Genomic DNA, 11905 nt, shown 5'->3' on the forward strand with positions numbered 1-11905 from the left:
TCTGATGCCCTTATTCATTATGATACATAATTGAACCAAAGGAAAACTAGGGCAGGTTGGTTTTTCAGAAAGAGCTCTGAAGTATGTGTTCTAGTTGTGATTGTGTGGTTAATCAGTTCTACTCAGTGCATTTGTGAAATGAGGGGACCCGTGGTTCTCAACTGGCATGACTTTGCCCCAGATATTACTGTCATGACTGGGGCTGAGCATGCTGCTGGCACCCAGTGGGTAGAGGCCAGGGATGCTGCTAAACATCCTACAGTATCCAGGACAGTCCCCCACAGCAAAGACTTATCCTACCCCAAATGTCACTAATGCTGGGGTTTAGAGGCCCTGGGCTAGCCCACCTATTGCCTCCCTTCCAGCTCCAAGAATTCTATGACTAATGATGCTCAAAGCTACCCCTGCCAGGGGCATTTCCTTTCAAACAACATTGATTAGGTGCCTTCTTTTGTGTTTGAACTAAGAACTTTTCCGTATTTGATTTACACAAAAGAGGTAAGTAAGCCTCCATTTATGAGAATTTCCACATTCCATAGAGCCACTACTCATAATGATAGCGCTGTTTGACAAGGGACATACATTTTCCTTGGCTCTATGTCAGCAAAATTATGGCTTTACCACTTTTCTAGACATTTCTCTTTCTTGTATTTCCCCAATTGTTAGGTGTAAAGACAATTAACTGAAAGGGAAATTTTAAAAAGTCAGGCAGTCTGATGTTAACTCTTAAAATGCATGCTGTTAGACTAAGTCATTCCTGACCCTGAATTTAGTTACACATCTGCAAAATGAGTGTGTTGTATGAAGTACTTTCGAAGGTACCTCCTTACTATGAAATTCTGTGTTTGTGCCCTTAAATATTACTGGAACCCTTCTGATATTTCACATCCTTAGATGATCCAAAAAAAAAAAAAAGCAAGTATTAATCAGGTCATAACTTTGGAGAGATGGAAAATCTTATAATCTACTGTCTAGGTCAAAATCATGACAAATAAGACTAGTTCTACCCCCATAGTTACTTTGATTCTTTTCTTTGTGATTGAGAAAATTGGGGTAGGGAATATTTTCTTTTATTTTGATTTTTTTCCTTTTTAAAAAAATCATGTCCTATTTACTTCCTATTTGTGGAGTAATAAGAAATTATCAATATGATTCATTGTCATTATTTCCCTTTGAATAACTATACTTTGTTTTGCTTTTCCTTAAACTAAAATCCCTGGGAGAGAAATGATTTCTTTTCAAAGTTAAATTTATATATACATATATAAATGTATATATAACATATATACATTTATATATGTGTGTGTGTGTGTGTGTGTGTGTGTGTGTGTGTGTGTTCATATAAAAGACACACATATATAACAGCCTGTATCAGGGTCCTGGTATTTGCTACTTAAATTACTTTTTTCCTTTTTTTACATTGGCAAACTTGACAACTATTTCCGTTGCAAATATCCTGAATAGGAAGGCTAAGTAGGCAACCTAAAATTTAAACAAAGATGCTTTCTATAATGAAAGCGAAGTCTTGGCTGTGTCTGGATTTCTTGTTTCTGCATCCTTTAAGTGTAGAAGACACCATGCTTTGATTCCTTTGTTTCATAATCACAAAAGACTCTGGGATAATCCTTGTAATGAACTTTGGGGATAATTTTTGCCTTTCTAGATCTCTCTGAAAGGTGATTTTAGACTGGGTGACAGGCTGTGTACAGGAAACACAATTTAGTTGGTGAACATCAACACTTTCACTTAAATTTCTTGGTAAAACAATAGTAGAGTCAAAGGAACAAAACCTCAGGATATTAAAAACCACAAGATAATTTTTCTTTAAAATTATAACACTTTGTTAACATGAACAATATGAAGGATACATTTAATGTATCTTGTACATTAAATGTACTGAATTTCTCTTTGAAATTCAGTTTTAACAGTCACCACCAAAATCCTACCCTGAGATATGAAGATGGTATTAAGCCTTAGCTGCCCATGTTGGTGGAAGGACCACAGAGCACAGGAGTGTAGGGGAGAAGGGACTGGAAAGTATTCCTGGGCTTGTAGTCCTTGCTGTGGATGGTGTCCCTGATGAATGGTGTCGCTGCTTCTGTCCACGTTCACTTCCCTTCTGTCTCTTCTTAGCATCCAGCCATTTATGTTTGTGCCAATAAAGATATGGGTGCTTTCTCAGGAAACAGAGCAGACAATATCCTTGATCCCATGGAGCTCATATCCTAGTGGGTTCTAAATATCTGAACCTTGGTCTCTGTCTCCTTCCTGCTACTCTTAACCTTCTCTGCAACCCTCTGTACTTTCTCGCTCTTACCTGTCTACTTCACACTCAGGCTACAGACTCCAAGGCCTGGCCCTCTGGTTGCCTAATCCATTAAGGGGCCCTACCTTCACTATTGGTTACTGGAGCCTACTGCTCCAGCAGTAACTTTCCTGCTTCCTGCAAAGGAGAGAAACATTACGATAGAATACAATGGAAAGAACATGGGCTTGGTGTGATCCTGGGAAGATCAGTCAACTTTCTGAACTTCAGTTTCATCCTAGAAAAATGGGGCTACTAATCTCATTTCTAATGGTACCCACACTCATACCCATTCATGATTAAATGAAACAGTCACTGTGAAAGAGCTCTGGACACTTTAAAGAGAATGCAAATTTTTAAATGTTTACTGTTGTTATCATTTCTTTTAGGAGCATTATAATTTTGGAAGAAAGGAGTTGACTTCCTACTAAAGGGCCGCCAAATACATTCTCTTCATTCTTCCCACCATGATGAGAAATCAGAGAAGCCTCTTTTCTGTGTTACTTTCTAACTTCTTCAACTTAAATTGCGCCTTTTTCCCCAAATGCATCCATGTCAGAATGTAGGATGAAAATTAAACTATATGTATAGAAAAACATAAAACTCAGCATTTTCATGCTCTAGTGCCCACTGTGATTGATTATAAAATACTTCCTCTTTCTTTTCTCTTGAGCATGTCTTAGTCAAATATCTTCACACTTTATCTATGTTATCTGCTCTGTGAAACTTGCTTTCAGACAACCACAAACTTTCAGAACTAAATAATCCAAATCCTATCTTCACAATTATGTTTTAGTCCTTTCATTTTTTAAATAGGGAATTTGAAGTAGCTAAGCATATGCTAACTTTTTCATATTTAACAAGTTCAAATTTTTTTGTTCAAGTCAGGGTCTGAAATAGATGTGTTGCTTTAAGTATGTCTGTTTTTAAGATTCACATGGATGCTTTAAAATTAGGGCTGGTAAGCAAGAAGTTATGCCATATGTTCAAAATTAAGAGACCTAAGTTATCTTGGCTTGATCTTAGTGAAATGTAGATGATTAGAATCTCTTCTCAGTAATTTGGAGTTTCTGAGATCATGTCTGTAAAATGTTGATACCTCTTTGGCCGAAGGAGGCACTCTTTAAGAAATACATTGTAATCGTCCTTGACTTTATGAACGGGGTGTTGTTTTAAATTAAAACTTTAGCAGAAATGCTAAAATTCTGATTTTGGATTACTATAGGCTCCAGGCAGGAAAGAAAAGCTGACTATAAGTGCTGCATTTGAAAATGTGTTGTTAAAAAAAGAAAAAAATTCATTTTCCCAAAGAGGTGGGAAGAGGGAAGAAAGGATGGAGTTAAAGGCTCAAGTAATTTCACGCAGTGGTGCTCTGAGTTTCAAAAGGCACAGATAACTGTGTGTGGTGTGTAGAGGGGACAGTGAGAGCAAAGGGAAAATGGATTTTCACCTTTCACTACCAAACCACAGGAAAGGAGGTTTAAAAAAACAGATGGAACAAAAGAGCCTCAGATGTGTAGGCTTTAATGAAGAGCCCATATACATTCCAATGTCCTTTTGAGTGTTGCAATGGAAAGAGCTTTTATGGTTAAACAATTTGACTTGATGGCTGAGTAGAAAGTGGGCTTCTTCTAGAGTGATGAATGCGTCAGATATTGCTATAGCATTACTTTTATGATGTCTCTGTCAATATCTAATTCTACTGGCTCTGTAGTTCTTTTAACAAATAAAGCTAAATGAATTTATTCTCTGCATGTTTTTGGTAATCTTTCTGTAATGAACAAAGATGTTATTTGCTTCATAACTTCGTGTGTTCTTGAAGTTTTGCAGGATATGATAATCAAGCCAAATTGTCAATTCTTTTTTAAAAATAAAGCTCTTAAATAAAGCTTCTTTTCTTTTGAAAAATTTGTTCTAAGTATTTTTACATTGAAAAAGACAATTCTCAAGTAAGTGAAAAGCACTGTAAGGATTTTATGGGAAATAACTATGTTACATATCTCACTGATAAAAACACATACAAGAGAATTTTACGATTCCTGTTCTTCCCTCAAAAACTAGAACCTTATGAGATTCATCTATTGAATACCAAAGCAGCGTAGAATGATGTTCATTTTCAAGAATCATTTTGAATAGTGATCTCCAAAGAAAAATGTACCAACCTCAAGATAATTCATTGGAAGGGAGGTAGGGTGCAGGTCAAACGTTAAAAAGATTTTCTTAATGTGTGTTGTTTTCAAACCTTTAGGTTTAGAAGCTATAGCCTGTGGGTCAGATCTGATTCACCACCTCTTCCATAAAGCATTATTGGCACACAGTCATGCTTATTCATTTATATATTATCCGAGGCTGCTTTCACACTATCATAGCAGTAGTAATTGTGACAGAATATATGGTTTGCAAAGCCTACAAAATACAGTATCTGGGTTTTTTTTGTTCTTCTTTCTCTAATTGTTTTAGGTGTAAGGTTAGGTTGTTTATTTGAGATGTTCCTTGTTTCTTGAGGTAGGATTGTATTGCTATAAACTTCCCTCTTAGAACTGCTTTTGCTGCATCCCATAGGTTTTGGGTCATTGTGTTTACATTGTCATTTGTTTCTAGGTATTTTTTGATTTCCTCTTTGATTTCTTCAGTGATCTCTTGGTTATTTAGTAGTATATTGTTTAGCCTTCATGTGTTTGCATTTTTTACAGATTCTTTTCCTGTAATTGATATCTAGTCTCATAGCGTTGTGGTCAGAAAAGATATTTGATATGATTTCAATTTTCTTAAATTTACCAAGGCTTGATTTGTGACCCTAAATATGATCTATGCTGGAGAATGTTCCACGAGCATTTCAAAAGAAAGCGTATTCTGTTGTTTTTGGATGGAATGTCTTATAAATATCAATTAAGTCCATCTTGTTTAATGTGCCATTTAAACCTTGTGTTTCCCTATTTGTTTTCATTTTGGGTGAGCTGTCCATTGGTTGTAATGTAAATTGATACAGCCACTATGGAGAACAGTATGGAGGTTCCTTAAAAATGTAAAAATAGAACTACCATATGACCCAGCAATCCCACTACTGGGCATATATCCTAAGAAAACCATAATTCAAAAAGAGTCATGTACCACAATGTTCATTGCAGCTCTATTTACAATAGCCAGGACATACAAGCAACCTAAGTGTCCATTGACAGATGAGTGGATAAAGAAGATGTGGCACATATATACAATGGAATATTACTCGGCCATAAAAAGAAACAGAATTGAGTTATTTGTAGTTGGGTGGATGGAACTGGAGTCTGTCATACAGAGTGAAGTAAGTCAGAAAGAGAAAAACAAATACCATATGCTAACACATAAATATGGAATCTAAAAAAAAAATAATAATGGTTCTGAAGAACCTAGGGGCAGGGCAGGAATAAAGACGCAGATGTAGAGAATGGACTTGAGGACACGGGGAGTGGGAAGGGTAAGCTGGGGCAAAGTGAGAGAGTGGCATGGACTATATACACTACCAAATTTAAAATAGATAGCTAATGGGAAGCAGCCGCATAGCACAGGGAGATCAGCTCAGTGCTTTGTGACCACTTAGAGGGGTGGGATAGGGAGGATGGGAGGGAGATGAAAGAGGGAGGAGATATGAGGATATATGTATATGTATAGCTGATTCACTTTGTTATACAGCAGAAACTAACACACCACTGTAAAGCGATTATACTCCAATAAAGATGTTAAAAAAAAATACAGTATCGGGGCCTTTACAGAAAAAGTTGGCTAACTCCTAACCTAAAGCAGTAAAAAAGATTTTAAGCTTTCCTGATGTATATGGTTTCACATTGGTCTCTTTTGTAGTTCTGAATGCTAGACACATCTCATGTATATTCTAGGTGAGATTTCCTGAGTAAGGGTCTCTTGCCCCATCCTGTACTTTCCATCATCATTGAGATTCTTTCAACTACAAGAATCTAGTAAGTATAGTCGTGAGGGTGAAAAAAAGAGTCATGGCTCTCCAACTTGTTGCAATGGACAGAGAGTCCTTAGTTGGCTATTCCTTAAGCCTGTTGCACCCTATTGCTGTTCATGTGCCCAATTGGGTATATGACTTATCATTTCAATTATTTTTGACTAAAATAATCTTCAGAGAGTGAGAAGATAACTTTACTAAAAAGACTCCTGCAAAATAATCTAGATTGAATATTCCACTATTCATATAGACATAAACAATAAGAAATGACAGAGGTCATCACGTAACACCTAGGTCTAGATAAGCTATGTTATCAACCATAAATATAAGTTATATATTTATCAGTGTTAACCTACTGGAATTTGACAAGAAGTAGGCTAATTTTTTGAAATTTTTGAAATTATTTGCAATAAGATTTTATATCTGCTTTCATTATTTTTAAAAATTTTATTGAAGTATAGTTGATTTATAATTTTGTGATAATTTCTGCTCTACAGCAAAGTGATTCAGTTATACACTACATTCTTTTTCATATTCTTTTTCATTATGGTTTATCACAGGATACTGAATATAGTTCCCTGTTCTATATACAGTAGGACCTTGTTGTTTATCCATCCTACATATAATAGTTTGCATCTTCTAATCCCAAACTCCCAATCCATTCCTCTCCCCCACCTCCCACCCTTGGCAAACACAAGTCTGTTCTCTATGTCTGTGAGTCTGTTTCTGTTTCATAACTACTTTCATTTTTAACATACCTAGCCCTAACCTTATATTTTTGCCTTGAATTTTAAGTAAAAATTGTATTATGACAACATAATTAGTAAGACATTTCCAAAGTAGGCATCTGGGGCTTGGAAATGATGTTCAATTTTCAGGAATGTTTGAAGACAAAGAGTACTCAATATTATAATTTTTAAAGTTTTGCTTAAGTAAATGTTGAGAGTCTTTTATGAGGAATCTTAATAAGGGAAAAATTGAAAACCCAATTTAATTGGGGATACATGTGTTCTTCCTGCTACAGTAAACATCATAATATAATACATAGAAAACAAAAGAATGATGAACTGAAATTCATTCCTTTGAATCAAATACCATTAGAAAATGCATAGAAAATGCCACTGAAGATTTGAAAAAGTAAGAATAAGCAAATTACGTTATATTGGAATTTTATTATTCAGCCGGATCAAAGTATAAATTTAAAAATATTCTCAATTTATAGCATTTGTGTTCTAAATATGAAATATATGAGTGACATTTTTTTCAGACTTAAAGGAAAAATAAGTCAGCACGTATTTTATTTTCTAAAATAAGTGACTTTAATAAAATCATTTTTTCAGACTTTAAAGGAAAAATAAGCCAGAAATAAGTCAGAATATATTTTATTCTCTAAAATAAGTGAATTTAATGAAATCACTGTTCTTTGGGAAAATACCCATCTTGGATGTGTGGGATACACCTTAATATGCAAACCCCCAATCCCGTGTCTTTGCATGGGTGCATATGTTGGCAACAGAAGATCCCTGAACTGATTTTGTTCTAGGAATCGGAGGAGGTAAGGCTATAGAGTGAATCACAGAGGAAGTCATATTTGCAGGAGGCTCTCTCTTTCTGTGACAGCCTGGACACAGATAAGTTGCTATGTGAAATACTGTATAGCTGACAGTCTTCATTGTTTGAGGAAAAATAAGGACTAAACAGACTCACACCCCAAAGCCTGTATCTTTGGAGCACAAAGACAATCTCAGGCGGTGGTCCCTTCCTCATATGAACCTCTTGCAAAAATTTATGGTCTAGGAAAGATTCCTTTACTATTGAGATAAATAAATCTTTAAAAAAGGGAAAAGAAAAGTTCCTAGATTAGATAACAGAAAAAGCAGTCTTTAAGCTGGGACTGTTAAACCAAGTGATTGAGAACAGCTGAGGATAACAAAGTGTTCTAGGTGCTACAAACAAAAGGAAAGGAGAGGTTATAATGTGCAGAATGGGAAGGTTGAATTCAGGCCAAAATTTCCTTAAACAAGACAAACAAGACCCCCTTATATGCTAAAGGATAAACTTTACATGGAAAATACAATCATTAGAGTATCTAAACATTAAAATGTAACATCAACGCTCATAAGGCAAAAGCAAGAGATAGGATGAGAAAAAGTGAAAATACATTGGTGGTAAAATACTTTAACTCATTTTATAGTTGTTGATAGATTACATAGGACAGTAGGTAAAAATAGATCCTCTAAAGTAAATTGAATTAATATATATGTAGTTGGGCTCTGTATCCTGCAAAAAAGCCAAACCAAAACAGAAACTATTCTTTTGCATATCTGTGGACTCTTCACAAAACCCAACCATGTATTGAGGTTAGGCCCAAAAGGAAAAGCTTTTAGTTGCCATGATAAAAGTAATACAAGATAGGGGTAGGGAATTAAGAGTACAAACTACTATGTAGTTATTTATTTATAAAATAAATAAGCTACAAAGATACATTGTAGAGCACAGGGAATATAGCCAATATTTTATAATAACTATAAATGTAGTATAATCTTTAAATTGTGAATCACAATGTTGTACACCTAAAATTTATATAATATTGTAAATCAACTCTACCTCAGTAAAAAAACTATTAACTGCCAAGATAAAAATAATACAGAGAAATTTCTCTGATCACAAAAATTTTATAAATTAATAACAAATTTAGAAAACACAAAAAGTCCCTGCCATCTGTATGTTGAAAAATTTGCTCTTTAACAAATTATTTTATTAAAGGGGAAATTCAAAATAAAATTTCTATGTGGAGAAAAAGACAATGAAAAATCATCTATTATAACTTATAGAATATAGTTAAAATAGCCCTTGGAAGAAAATTTATAACTCTAAATATGTTTAATGAATAAGAGAATGAAAATAAATCAATTAAATATTCAATTTGGAAAATTAAAGAACAGTAAGATCTCCTGCTCATAAGAAAAGCAAAAGAAAGGAACTGATGAGAATTGACAAAAATAACTGTAAAACAGAAAAGCTGTAGAAAGCATACATAAAAAATATGTTTTTGAAAAAAGTGTGTAAAATAGTAACAGTGTAGTAACACTATTACAGTGTAACAATACTTTCAAAATTCTGAAGGAAATTATTTTGCAACTTAGAATTTTGGATTTAATTTTAAAAATTAAATGATTTAATCCAAAAAAATTAAATGATTTAGTCCAAAAAATTATGCAAGGACAGAACAAAGTTTTCAACATGCAAGGTGTCAAAAATTGGCTTCCCAAATTCCATTTTCCCAGGAAGCTCCTTTAAGTCCCAGTGAATGAGAAGAAACATGGAAAAGAAAAAACATGGGCTACTGGAAACAGGAGATCAAACACAATAGAAAAGCAAAGCAAATTCCCAGGACAAAGGTAAAAAGAATCACAGGATAACAACCTACACAAAGCATAGAAGACAAGCAGCACAGATTGGAAAACGTGCCTCCAGTGACATACCTGTAGAAGCTGTCACCACCAACGGTCCTTTCTGCTTTGTACAGTCCTGACCACAGACAGTGCTCAAGTGAGCTTGTCCAAAATTCTTAGCTCTCTTTGGCCTGTGCAAATGCTGATAAAATTCTGCTCTCTCCTCCCTGCCCAGTTGCCTGGAATAGCTGATACCATCTGACCCTACAGAAGTGTTCAGGTTTGACCGACTCCTGAGAGATGGAGGTTAGTCCAGAGAGCTTAGAAGCGTAGAACACAGAGCAGCACACCCTCTTCAAACTTTTCCCCCTGGATTGGTTAGACCTTGGTTAGATTGCTCTCTATAAGGAACTCTTGGATTCCCCTGGATCACTACAGGCTGCCTCCTGACATTTTCTCACAATGGATTCTTGAACCATCTGAGACAAATGATACAAATGAACTTATATACAAAGGAGAAACAGACATAGAAAACAAACTCATGGTTACCAAAGGGAAAAGGTGGGGGGAGGGATAAATTAGGAGTTTGACATTAACATATACACACTACTGTATATAAAATAGATAAACAGCTAGGACCTACTATATAGCACAGGGAAGTATACTCAGTATTTTGTAATAACCTATAAGGGAAAATAATCTGAAAAAAATAGATATATGTATGTATAACTGAATCATTTTGCTGTCTACCCAAACTAACACAATATTGTAAATCAACTATACTTCAATAAAGATAAATAAATAAATTTTAAAAAACATTCAAGGAAAACACAAAAAGCTGAAGCCAGACTATAAACCAGAGACTGTTCAGCTCCTCTTCCTAGGCACTGTCAACTATCAATAACAATGCTGTCTTTTTCTTACACAGCTAGTCTTTGTGCTTACTACTCAATTTTCATATTAATCCTTTTCCACACTGATTAATTAGTTGTTGATAAAATAATGAAATGGTTGATTGAGAAATAAAACTCAATTAGAATACATTTTAATCTAAAAGCCATCTTTAGTGGACAAATACTACAACCCTTCCATTAAATTGCACGTTAACGTGACTATTATTTAATAATAATAATGTTAGAGGCAATAGCCAATGGGATTAGACAAAAGAAAGTCCTGCAAAGTATAAAAACTGGCAAAGAAGAGATAAATTTATGACTGTGTTAGGTGATTTAATGTTTTAGGTGATATACCTGGGACTTCCAAGAGAATCACTGAATGATGATTATCATCAGTGAGACAACTCAGTAATGTGTGTTATAGGGAATCCATAGCTTTCATGTACTGATATAGAAATGTTCCAAAATTGTAATCAAATGGAAAAAAAAAAACCTCAAACAAATAAGATGCAGAACACTGTGTATAGGATGTTATCTTTTTAATAAGTGTATGTTTGTAGTCTGTGTGTGTGAAATGAGAATGTATATTTGTAATTGCTTGATATATAAAATAAACACTTGAAGCACAAACAAGAAACTAATAAAACACTTTTAGTCATATTTTCAAGGTACATAAGGTTAAAACCCCTCATTTTTACAAACTTAAAAACCCTAGAATTTAATTTTCTAACCTGCTTAAAATTTTCCAAGAGTTTTTTAAAGTATGTTTTGAAGTAAGTTTTTAAGGTAAGTTTGAACCCATTGTGGGGGCATCTACTGATACAGCAAACACATTCAGCATAAATTTTAGAAAACCAATCGGTGGCTTAAAAATACATGGCTTTGGCAAAATCAATTCAGCTTACATGAAAAGAAATATTAATTGTATAGTCTTAAAAGTTGAATTTACCTGTTTAGCTGAATGTCATTTTGAGCAATGTGCATTATTTTGTACTGAATTTCCATTTCACACAAAGCCAAACACATTCATTCATTACTAATGGCATTCTTGACCTCATTGAAAATATTATATTCTTTTGAAAACTCAATTGTTACTGCATTAAACATCTGCTCTGTTAGGCATTATGCTTGATGCTGAGGCCTCAAAGGTGAATAAAACAGGTTTTATTTTAGAAGTTTTATCCCCTAAGAGGTTTTACTGTAGGATAATCACTGTCAATTTATTACATTACATTAAAAATTTCAGGAATATAAGAGGTGCTTTAAAAAGATCTGCAAAATAGTAGCCCTTTTCTTTTATGATGGGTATATCTATATATATATATATCTATATATATATATATAGATATATATATATATA

At 34.2% G+C, this 11905-nt stretch overlaps 1 protein-coding gene across 2 annotated transcripts in view; it reads left to right on the top strand.

Annotated features, from left to right (window-relative positions):
• Window positions 1-11905, top strand: part of MLIP (muscular LMNA interacting protein) — a 290707-nt gene that overhangs the window by 227081 nt on the left and 51721 nt on the right. The gene's annotated exons all lie outside the window — the stretch shown is intronic.

The sequence above is a fragment of the Monodon monoceros genome, unplaced genomic scaffold, assembly GCF_005190385.1.
Source record: "Monodon monoceros isolate NGI ecotype Baffin Bay Population unplaced genomic scaffold, NGI_Narwhal_1 Super_Scaffold_3, whole genome shotgun sequence".
In the NCBI taxonomy this organism is placed as follows: domain Eukaryota; kingdom Metazoa; phylum Chordata; class Mammalia; order Artiodactyla; family Monodontidae; genus Monodon; species Monodon monoceros.